The sequence below is a fragment of the Amblyomma americanum genome, chromosome 2 (genome assembly GCF_052857255.1).
Source record: "Amblyomma americanum isolate KBUSLIRL-KWMA chromosome 2, ASM5285725v1, whole genome shotgun sequence".
Classification (NCBI taxonomy): domain Eukaryota; kingdom Metazoa; phylum Arthropoda; class Arachnida; order Ixodida; family Ixodidae; genus Amblyomma; species Amblyomma americanum.
Window position 1 is genome coordinate 86,940,853 of NC_135498.1, and position 12,291 is coordinate 86,953,143.

The window sequence follows — 12,291 nt, forward strand, 5'->3', positions numbered from 1 at the left end:
ATACGGGCGTCAAACAGGCAAATTTTGTGTCGTGAAGTGTCACTGTGGTGACACGCTACTGCACTGAGAAGAAAAGGACCGGTGTAATTTTTTTTTCAGAAACGTGCTACGCATGCTCTTATATCCTGTTCTGCTTATGTAAGGGGAAACCGCTGTGCTTGTCTCCAACGACAGGAGTTTCCACAGACAAAGACACGACGAACTGCGGGGGGACGATGTAGTATTTTCTGTTATAGCATCTTCTAAGCCTACTCTGATGCAAACGTACTTTCCTCGCAGTCCTGCCTCAAAAAAAGAGAGACGCTATATCTGTCGAGTATATAGCCGAATAATGCAGGTCTGACAGCTTACTGCCCGGCAGCGGTGTCATAGACATTGAACGCACTTCTACTCTGGCTTGGCGATGAACTATTCCTCCGAAGATCACGCCGGCATTGTGCAGGAATTTTCTCGGCACAGGAAAGCTGATTGTTCACGTGTAAGCTGTGAAGTTTCAAAAAGTGGTGGGTGTTCGAGTAAAATAACCAGCTCTTATCCAGAACACGCATAACGGCCATTGAGTGTACGTTGCCCTTGGCATAAATGATTAAGTCCACAAATTTCCGGCGGCGCCGGACTGACACTGGTGTAAGAACTCACCTACTACCAAAGCTTCTGTTATGCAGCTCATATTGACCACGATGGCGCCTCTCCAACCCGATTAACATAGCGAGAAGGAGCTGCTCGAACAACTTAATCGTGCATATAAAGTGCACAAAATGGCCCCTTCAAAGTGCATTCCACTTAGCAGTCTTCAAGCTATGCACATCCCTGTGCAGCCGTATGCACATCGCACGTTATATTCTTCCGACAGCACGCATATCATCACATCGCACCAGCCATCACTTGCAAGTTGCCCATCCACGCTCACGTACCGTGCCTTTTTCTAATTGCTTCTTTCCTCGTGCAGCCGCAACATGGAACGGCCTTCCAAACAACGTTGCCATCATCACTTGCCGAAGTCCTCTCGCTGAAAATGTTACAACTTTCCTGTTCTGGCGAATTTGTGCTTTTAATTCTTGCCACCCCTTATGTCACACTTCTTTTTGGGACCTTTAAGGTAATAAAATGAAATGAAATGACTTCGTGATTTAATACCAGTCGGATACCAACTATTACTTACAGGAATATACAATCGCTTGGTGGTTGCATTCAGCTGCGAGTACGGCAGCGACGTGCTCGCTTGCTTGGACAGGGCACCATCCGCCGTCATCGTTGCGTTTCAGACGTTGCTTGGCCGCCGCGGTGGCTAAATGGTTATGGCGCTCGGCTGCTGGCCCGAAAGACGCGGGTTCGATCCCGGCCGCGGCGGTCGAATTTCGATGGAGGCAAAATTGTAGACTCCCGTGTACTGTGCGATGTCAGTGCACGTTAAAGAACCCCAGCTGGTAGAAATTCCCGGAGCCCTTCTCTGCCTGAATCACTTTGGGACGTTAAACCCCCATAAACCAAACCAAACCAAACCATACGTTGCTTGGCGCCAATGATCGAAAGAGGATTCCATGATCCTGCATGACATTCTCGGTATGGACAATTACTATCCGCATTGTAGCGTTGGGTGATACCGTATTCAGATTTATTTGATGAAAGGCAGACAATTAAATAAGAGTGCGCTGAAACCACGAAACAAATGACTGTCACCAGGATTGTGTGATGTACGCTCGCACGCAAACGTTGCACGCTGGAAGATGGCGCCAGCAACATACACGCTAAGGCGAGTTCGGTGCTTCGCCGCAAGCTGGAAACTCAGTATGACCTTGCAGCCAATTGAAACGAGAGCATGAAATTCTCATGAAGATGGGGAGAAAATATGGACAGATAGGAGTTGGAGATATAAGCAAATGGAGAATAATTTAGTATTCTGTGATTTCCTTATGACAGCATTGCTTTAATAAGAAATTCAATACATGAACGGCAATGTATGATCGAGGAATTAGATGAGCAAAGCAGAAAGGTTGGCCAGAAAAATAATATGCAGAAAACTAAATCTGAAGTGTTTTCAACAGTTTCGGGATGGAGGCAGCAATTTACGACGGCGAGCTAAGCATCAGAAGTGGCAATTAAATTTGTCTACTTAAGCCACGTAGTGACGGCAGACATGGATCACGCAAGTGAAATAACTTGGAGAATGAGAATGAAATGGTACTCTCAGCTCACGAATTGCAGGTACTCCCAGCTCACGAATGGCAGTTTACCAGTACCCTTCAAGAGCAAAGTACACAAAAGCTTTCTCTTTCCTAATTACGTTTAAACAGAGAGGTCGCTTTGAAGGTATGTCGCGTTGCCAGCACAAATGATGACACTTTATTTTACTAGGGCTCAAATTCTTTTACAGCCTCCGTAAAGAAAGCAGCTCATAAATGACATTAAATATGCGAGAGCAACCTAGCTTTGCCCATTTAACGCAATCAGAAACAGAATCAGACGCCCTGTTTTAATTATTTTATTTTATTTTTATTTAATTCAATACTGCCAGCCGCCATTTGGTAGCCAAGGCAGGAGTGGAACAAATATACATCGTTGATATAATGAGATGCAACAATGCAAGCACACACAAAATGAAAAGCGAGCACAGAAGCAATAACAAACACTCTTCGCTTCTTAAGAATACAAAAATGCAAAAGTAAGAGCATGAACAAACACACTGCGTCTATAACAGCGACATGACAGCAGATAAGAAGGAATCTTAGTTTGTCAAGCTGACCACGTCACGCGGAAGCCCGTTCCATTCTGATATTGTTTTTGGAAAGAAAGAAAACTGGTAACTTTAGTTCGGCATCGTGGAACTACTATTGTCGACCTGTGTTTTCCGCGTTTTGGGCGGGAAGTATTATATTCCATGTAAGAGCCAAAATTATTGTTTGTTAAATTATTAATAATACCATGCAGCAGTTTTAAACGGTGTAACTTGCGGCGGGATTGAAGCGTCTGGAGTTCAGATTGCCTTAGTAGATTAGTGACAGACACGTGCCTACCATATGCGTTGTAGATAAATCTTAGTGCTTTTTTTTGAACGCCTTCGATGTGATTTATATCTACTTGGGTGTGCGGATCCCAAAGAACGTCTGCATATTCTAGCAGTGGGCGCACTAATGCAGTGTAGGCTGTTAATTTTATTTTAGTTGTGCAGTGCTTTAGGCGATCTCTTAACAGCCAAAGCCTTTCGGACGGCTTTGAAACCAAATGCCCGATATGCGAGCTCTACCTTAAGTTACTGCTAAATACAACCCCCAGGTACTAGTATTAATTTACATGAGAAATAGCTGCACCGTTAATTTTATATGTGTAATTATGAACCTGCTTCTTGCGCGTAATATCAAACGTTACACTTTGATATGTAAAGCACTGGCCTACAGTTCTTTGTGATTTGCAAGCCAAAGGAGCAAAAGACTAGCTTACGGTTCAATCAGTACCATTAGCGGCTGAACCGCAGTAAAGCTGTTGCATTAACCACACAAGAGAAACGGACGGTTACTTACTTTTGCAGAAAACGAGGTGGACATTATTTCAGAGCATCGCTGGTAGTAAAAGATATCGCGGGAAAACTGCATACAGCAGCTTGAAGCGCAAACGAGCGCGAAACAAACAGCACAGGGAAACGTTCGGAGCGTTCAATTCGCGCGCGTAGCAAGCAACCGCTAGCGACGGCAATGTCAAAGGGCCAGACGCAATACTTGATTACTGAAACTCAAAATAAACGCAGAAACAACATAAAAATAATTACCAAACTACATCTGAAACCTGTATGTAAAACTAAGCACTTACAGCTTGCAGAAAGATTTTTTATTGCTTGAAACGGTTAGAACCACGTAGACAGACTGTACACTGTCGCCAAGGATCGACGGACTAAGTTTTTCTCGTGAACAGCATGTCTAATGCCGTCGCATTAAAATTCTTGAGTTAAACTGGATACAGTTTTTTGGGGCTCATCAGGAGTGCCATCACCTCTTGTTTTCGTAGTGCTCGATGAGGCCTGCAGAAAAGCCTTTCTTGCATAAGAAACCATATCGTAACCCTGCGCCTTGCTACATCTATTGACACACCTCATCCACCTACTCGTTCTTGAGAAGGCTGAGGATTTTTTGATGCGTTGGGAGCCTCGAGACCCTTGCCCAGGCATGGACGGTCACTGATTACCTGACCTTGTTGAAAGCTTTCACTGATGGCCATTTTTCAAAGTTCCTTTCCCTTACCATTGCGTACAAGTAATAACTAGCGTTTTAGGCCCTCTACACCACTGATGGTTTTTTCACGTGTTTGTAAAATTGAGCAGAAAACAAGTTTCCTGCGCCTTAATTTTGGCGTGTGATAGACTTCGATGTTTATGCGCCACTAAATGCAACACAACAACACCACACCGAAGTGATACATCAGAGGCGAAAATTTTTCTGCTTACAAACGCGGAACTCCTCGAAACTTCTGGCATGTTTTAAACTACTGCGACCTGGGGTCGCAGTAGCTCATGGAACTGCATTAGTAGTTCATGGAACATGCAGTAGTAGTGCACGTTCATGGAACCTCGCGTCGGCCTTCCTCGGCAGAAGCGGCAGAGCTGGCTGAATGTAGTACATCTGTGCAGCCTAATAAGGTAATTTCAATGGTAAGAGACACCACTTCGTGGAGGAAAGGTTATAAGAAACGGTCTTCTTTATATTTCCACCACAGAGCAAGGAAGATGAACTTCTAAGTCTGCTGCACGAATTCACAAACTCAATGCAAAGCACTTGCAGCCACGCCACCATTGCTGCCCTCCCCCTCAGAGAAGCCGAGGGACCATTTAACGAAATGTTGCGCGTCATGTAATTAAGCCGGCTACTGTTGTCGCGTTTTAAGAGCGTTAGCTCTTACTCATCACGTTTCGAGATTTCGTGGGGTCTGCTACCACCCTTGATCACAGCGAAATCTGTGGCAGCAACTACTCATCACGTTTCGAGATTTCGTGAGGTCTGCTACAACCCTGAGATCAAAGCGTCATCTGTGGCTTCAACCAGAAAACAGCGCATCTCGCATTGAGACTTGTAGCGCCATCTACAATAGCATTTTATAAACAGCCACCTGCCACGTGTCAATGATGACGTCACGGTCCAATATGGTGAATAGAGGTGGAACTATGTGAGTATGACGTCAGGGGACGAAATGGCGGCATAGTTTCGGTTTATCGAATCCAAGATGGCGGCAATTAAAATTGGCCGCGTAGAACACCACAGCGTTATCTCCTTCCAGAAAGACGCAGCATCGTGTTCCTCGCATGTGAGTTTGTTCTTTTTTTCTTTTTCTTTTTCTTCGAAAAGAAGGAAGTTGTAAGTATGCACACGCGCTGTCATGCTAACGCGTGCACTTACGATACCAAGTGCGCATGCTCAAACTTGTACCTCTCCTTATATATATAAAGCAGACCCTTGTATATATGATAATTTAACGCGCTTTGTTCCCTGCCACCTAACCGTTCATAGGTGTGACAAGGTAAGTGTTGCATGCAGGGTAGGCTCTTTTCGATGTGAAATCAGGAGTTTGCAGAAAGTTCCTGAATGCATGAAAAGTTTTCTCTGACTCATCACCATGCGATCACTGCACATCACCGAAAGATGAGGCTGAAGGCTTTCCCAGTTGTGAGTTGCTTCCAACTGTGAAGGGAGGCTGCCGAAATTCTGCCGATGATGCTGTTTGTCGCCGTGGAAACAATTGAAGGCGTCGATTGGACTGCCTTGACGCAGACACAGCAAAGCGAGTTCTTGATACCGAATGACTCAGTGAGGCAGGTAATGGAGTTACTCGATAAAGATCCAATTCTGATCACTCATTCACGAGAGGAGCTGAAAACCGTTTGTGCCACATGGATAACAATAGTAATTGGTTTTAGGGGAAAGGAAATGGCGCAGTATCTGTCTCATATATCGTTGGACACCTGAACCGCACCGTAAGGGAAGGGATAAAGGAGGGAGTGAAAGAAGAAAGGAAGAAAGAGGTGCCGTAGTGGAGGGCTCCGGAATAATTTCGACCACCTGGGGATATTTAGCATGCACTGACATCGCACAGCACACGGGCGCATGGAGCAGTTCAGTTTTTCTCATATTACAAACGATACAATGCATGACCGGGACGACTGATAAGATTCTTAGGTCGCAAGAAAAGTCTGCCGTCTTTAAGAGCAAGGAGTGGCTTTGGAATTCTAACGCAGGTTTCTATTTGAAAACTCGACTTGAAACTCGGCTCTTGTTGCACGCATGTGATATGTTCTTTGCTGCTGGCACTGAAGTTCTTCGAGCACCTCTTGTTCGAACAGCCAGTGGAAGACGACTCAGTTTCACTGAAACAAGTTGGAAGTCTTCCGGAGCTCTGACACTAAATTGATACCCTCTTGTGAGACTCAGTCCTCCTGAAAACGATCAAGCAAAAGACTGTTACAAGAATGGAGGTAGCTGCGTTTGGTTTGGATTAATCTATGTCCTGCATTCTTGGTCAAAAATTTTCAATTTTGAATATCGGAAAGTACTGGTAGAGAAATATTGAAGGAAATGGTCTATTCTTTCGATGCGTAGCAAAATCTTTCTTGAAAGTTTTTGCACTGCTCGGAACGAACAGTTCAGACTGCCACAAAAAACCAATGTCAAACGCTTCTGACGATAGCAAAAACGTTAAAAGCGCAAATATACAAGCCTGCTGATCCGATATCTGCATATATATTGGTTGTTATAGTGAAACTTTATAATATATGAAGAAATTTTGTTGATAAACTCTTTCCCGTTAAAAATGTTTTGTCCGTAATTAATGGCTATGACTGTTTGCAGGCATTGCAATGTGGTCCTTACCATGAAGTTGAGAGCTTGGATGGCGCCTAAGCCGATTAGCGAAGTGCTTTTTTGAAGAACATAAATTGATACTCGTGCGTTTGAGTGCAGTTAACGTGCTAGGCTTGGACCACTGCACTAAATCTCTGATCGTCTGTTCCCTTTTGCCCATGGTTTGATTGATATATGTGCTTTAACAGCTTAAAGCAATTCGGGGGGGAGCTACGGATGATATCGACTGCCTGGCGTTCTTTAACGTACACTGATAACGCGTAGTACACAAGCCTCTAGCATTTCGTATCCATCGAAATTTACTGCCGCAGCCGGGATCAAACCCGCGTCTTTCGAGTCAATAGCCAAAAACCATAACCACTGAGCCCCAGGGCGGATTTCTTGCTCATGCTGCGTTGCGAGGCAGACAGCTGTAGAGACAGACAATGTGGATCCTTTCAGTAATGTCTCTGTCTCACTCGCTATGATGCTGGCCTCACGGCACACCGTCGTAGGATAAAAAATTACAGCAGTTCGCTAAATCACTGATTTCTGCGAAAAATCCAGAGGCCGGCTCTCCCGGTTCTTGTCACATGCAGTGGAATCTATGTCGTTCCACTACAACATTCGAGGAAGTAGAAAAACTTGGAAGACGCTTAACCTGCCCCTAAGAGTGATAGCGTTCCAGTTCCCTCGCGTGCCAGTACTCACTCTCTTTCACAGATTCAAAGATCACTGGTGAAGCGATTAAGCGGTCAGCCACTGAACTGCAGGTGGCTGTTTCGAACACAGCCACCGGTTATGCTTGTCAGGTCCTGGTTGCTCTTCCCTAGATCCGTAAGGCTCATTTTCGCACAGACAGTTCTTAGGCAGGATATCTCTCGACCAGTGAGGTGGCGCGCAGTTCCACGATGAGCAGGTGCCATTTGAATTAATTCTTTAATTACTTCATTGGCGTTTGACGTGGTGGGCAGGTTGCCACCTGCCTACTGTGGCAGGTGGGGCACCTACTTTTTCGTGACACGCATGGACTGACGCCGCCTTTTCTCGTGAACCGGACCTCTGACGCTATCTCATTAATATTCTTGAGTTAGACTGGATAAAGTTGCTTGGTACTCATTAGGAGTTTCATCACCCGTTGTGTTCATTGTTGCAGTTGAGGCAGGCTGAGCATCCTTCCTTGCATGACAAATGCGACCGCTTCGTCACCCAAGTGATAAATCAGAAGCGAACATCGCTTTCTGGACACAAACGCGAACCCCCTTGCAACATCAGATAAATTTCGAACTTGTGCATTCATTATGGCCATGTAACCTCAAGTCGCTTGGCTTCACTACAAACGGCAAGGGTGGCCGATTGTTCAACATCGCTGCGCCAGGCTAGATATTTTAAGTGGCATACAAGGTACCTTCGCGCAGAAAATGGTTAAAATGTTCGGCTTCCATGATAAACTAGTGAACAAGTAAGGTGAACTTCCTATCCTGCTCCATGGCTTCACGAAGTCTGGGTTCCATGAAGCCCCGCTGCAAACCGCTTGCAGTCAAGCCGTTATGTCGCATTCCCCGTCAGAGAGGCCGATATACCGTTGGACGCCATGTTGTCAGTCATTAAAGACGGCCTGGCACCTGTTCCCGCCTACTTTAAGGATGAAGAACTGGACATTTTCTTTATTTTTCTCCTTTAAACTGTTTTCCTTTTTATACTTGGCTTCTTACTTCCTTTATATTACGAATTGAACTGACTATGTACGCCAGTGCCTCATACTTAAGTATAGAGATTGCAATTCCTTGTGGATTTCGCAACGCAGGTTGAGGCAACGGTTTCGAGAGCTGCCGAGCAGGGCAACGCAGGAAAACCTCGAAAATAACTTTTTTGTCTCACATAGAGATGAAGAACGCAATGAAGCGAGATACTCTCTACTAGAACGCACCTCTTTTAATAATGAATGATACGGCTTCTTCTCGTTCAGAGAAGCCTGACTGCGCCCGGCGCTCGGTTCTGCAGAACAGAGGAAAGTCTCGGAGAACTCGCATCTGGCTGAAATAGCCGTGCCGACGGCGCTTGACTTGAAGACGTGGACTATTGAAGGCTTGCCGTGAGTTTCACGGTTATACTATTATGCAATTTCAACGAAGTGCCTCGTGCGTAGATTATGGGTCCGCGTTAAAAAGCACGCTGCAGCTAGGAGCGTAGGCCTAACATGTCGCCAATGTACTTGTCGCCAATGTACTACAGAGTCCCATCCTCGTACGCCGATGTACGGATGGCGGCCCGGACTCCGCGGAACAGAGGCGAGGCTCACTTCTCAAGGGATACTGATGAACAAATGTTTATTTGACATGAACATAATTGTTTACAACATTTTAACACAAAAGAGAAGACACAAAGCAGCCCAAGAAACTGATCAAAGCAAACCGTACAATAGTAGTAGTAGAAAACATTTATTCCAAAAAGGTAGGATAGAGAGGCGAGAATACAGATTTTGGGTGGAGTCCTTATTTCAGTACCCCAATGTCCACCGCAGTTGGTTGGGTTCGAAGACTTATAATAAAGTGCACATCTCGAACCAAAAACTTTAAAAAAAGAACATGTGCAACCACATGAATGCGTAGATCGCGCGTTGGCCTCTTCAACACCAAGTGTGCGATATTATTATTGATCATCAATATGGCCTCTGCCCTTGAAGATGCCCATTTTCTTTCCTGCTAGCCAAACGCCGTGACACATTTCACGGACTTCAAGACTGCATAAGCCTAAGACCCTTACCTCGCTTTCGCTAACCGGGCTCCCAGTGGCTATGGTGGGTACAAAGCTCCGGCGGTGGTACAAAGTGAAGGATGCCCTCATGCTGCATGTTAAGTGGTTCTTAGGCAAACCACCCACCTAACCCGTGGCGTCGAAACATCTTCGTTTGCAGACACCACGCTGCTTGCACGGTGCTTCAGCGGTGGGCCACCTCGGCCGGAGCCAAACCTATGCCAGAGTGCGTATGGGATTTTGGCGGCCAAGCATGCTGACCGACGTCCGAGAACAAATTGCGTCCTGCCACACGTACCAGAACAGCTAGCAGTCGACGCGCACACCAACTCCACTCCCGCAGAGTTTACCACCGCCTCGCGCACCGTTCGAACTCGTAGATCTTGACCATTTGGGCCAAATTTTCAAACCCCATGATGCTAAACGAAGTGGGTCAAAGCGTTGCGCGTCCCCAGTACGTCGTCGAGCAACTCAAGACGCTTGTAAAAGCGGCACCTGGTTCTTACGCACAACTCTCCTTGCCGCTTCATCATCGACCGTGGGTGCTCATTTCCGCCTCGAGAGTTCACGCGAGCTCTCCAATCTTGCGGCCTAGCACTCCACTACCTCCATCAACCATCTGTAGTGCAACGGCCTCAGGGATCCAGTGAACCGTACTACGGCGAACATCCTCGCCTCCTACGCCTCTCCTATTATAGGAACTGCAACCGCTTTGTCCCACGTGCCGTTTTAGTGCGCGAAGTAATCCGATGGGCACCAACCCCGAGCGAAATCATCCATTGTCTGTTCCTTAGTAAGTTCGCGGCTGGCCTAGCGCGAGCGCTTCTTCCCGCGGCCACGCCCGCTCATCACCGTCTTCTACGTAGCACAAATCAGCGCTTTCGAACTGATTCAAATGCAGTGAACATTCTGTAGTTTTAGTTTCGCTCTGAACAACTGCAACCGAGATGCCGTAAACATTACACCAGCCATCAGTCATTTCCGGTAGAAAGCCCGCACTCCCACCAGACACAAATGGGCCTGTCGCTTCCTACTGCATCCGCATCTGACTCCACAGGCCTAATTCGTCTCTGCCGCCAAGAGTCCAACCACAACCTTATGAACCCTCATGCGCGTGCTCAGGGGGACCAGTGAGATGAACCTAACACCTCCCTCTTTAAAACTGGAGACGTAGTCCTTGTACGACGTAATATCCACACTACTGGACACGCCGCGGAACTAAGGCGCCACACCAGCGTAGTTTTTCGTATGTGATCCCTCACCTTCGGCCTCGAGGATCTACGAGAGCATCGCCAGCGTGGTGTCCACCAAATCTACCCTGAGCACGTCTCCCATACCAAGCTTTACGCCACAAGGATGTCCGTAACTGGCGCTCGTTCCTTGAGCCGCTCTGCCCTCATTCTGTCTCTTAACGTTACACTTTTTATTGTAAAACTCACACGGAATGCATAAAACTATAAAATAAACGTGAGAGGAAGCCCGCACCAAACCAGAGGTTATCGCAGGCAAAACCAATTGAAAATAAAAGAGCACCTATCATTTTTCTTTCCATAGCCGGCTAAATGCTGTAGAAAATGTTTACACAAAACTTTTTTCTCACTGCATGCGCCCTTTTTTGTGTCCAGATGCTGGAATCCATGATCAGCAAGCGCGATGACGACTGCACGTTGCAAAGTTATGTAGTTTTCGATACATCAGCATGGTGATTGCACACCGGTAATTGTTATGTACTGAAAACTAATGTTAATAAATTAACCAGACAGTAATTAGACATTTTTATCAATGAATAGCATTAATTTCAGCTTGCGAACACAAACCTCTTACTGCAAATTCACTTACGCCTCACCGACGAAAGCTTTGGGGGACCATGGTGACTTCTAGCGACAAATCATCGGCGATGAAGTTAACGTTGCTTGTCATCAAAGGGCGCTCTGGAGAGAACTTAAAATAAAATAAAACACGTCGAACACTTTTGACAGAAACAATAACCCTATCAGTGATATTTCACTTGAAACGGGATATGGGGTGCAATACAGCAATAAAAGTGTTTCGCAGCAAGATGGCCCTTCAGTTTTGTTTTATGTAATTTTCAATGCAAATTTATATTATAGATACTCGTTTCTTGGGTATTGAAGTGCTCAAGGAAAGCTATTTTCATTTCCATTATAGCCTAACATCTTTTCTTCAGTGGTCGGTCTCCTTAAGTTCAAGTACTGTTGTACCCTCTGCGTAACAGCCCCATAGGAGAGCAGTGGTAAGATGCTGCTGTCATATACTTTCCTCTTAGGGGATATTAGTAAACTTCCATTCGTTACCTGCGAGTACCTGCCAAATCCACTTCACCCCATTAGTCTTCAGGTAGTTATTTCGCTCCCGAGGTAGGAATCTGCAGTTACTACCTGACCTAAGTGGATGTAATCCCTTACTACTTCCAACAGTTCGCTGCCTATCGTAACTGCTGTTAGCATATGATACTGCTGAACGTTACTTTAGTTTTTCGCACATTAATTCTTAAAGCCACCGTTCTGCTTAGCCTGTCTAGGTTCGATCATGCTTTGCGATTTCACCCCTTGAGTCCCTTAGCAAGGCAATTTCATCAGTACTCAACATTTCTTTGATGTTTTAGTAGGTTCTTAATACTCCACGTTTGTCAAAGGACCACCAGTAGAAATAGCTAATACAATTTTCTCGTTGTGTATATTGGTGTGTGTGACTA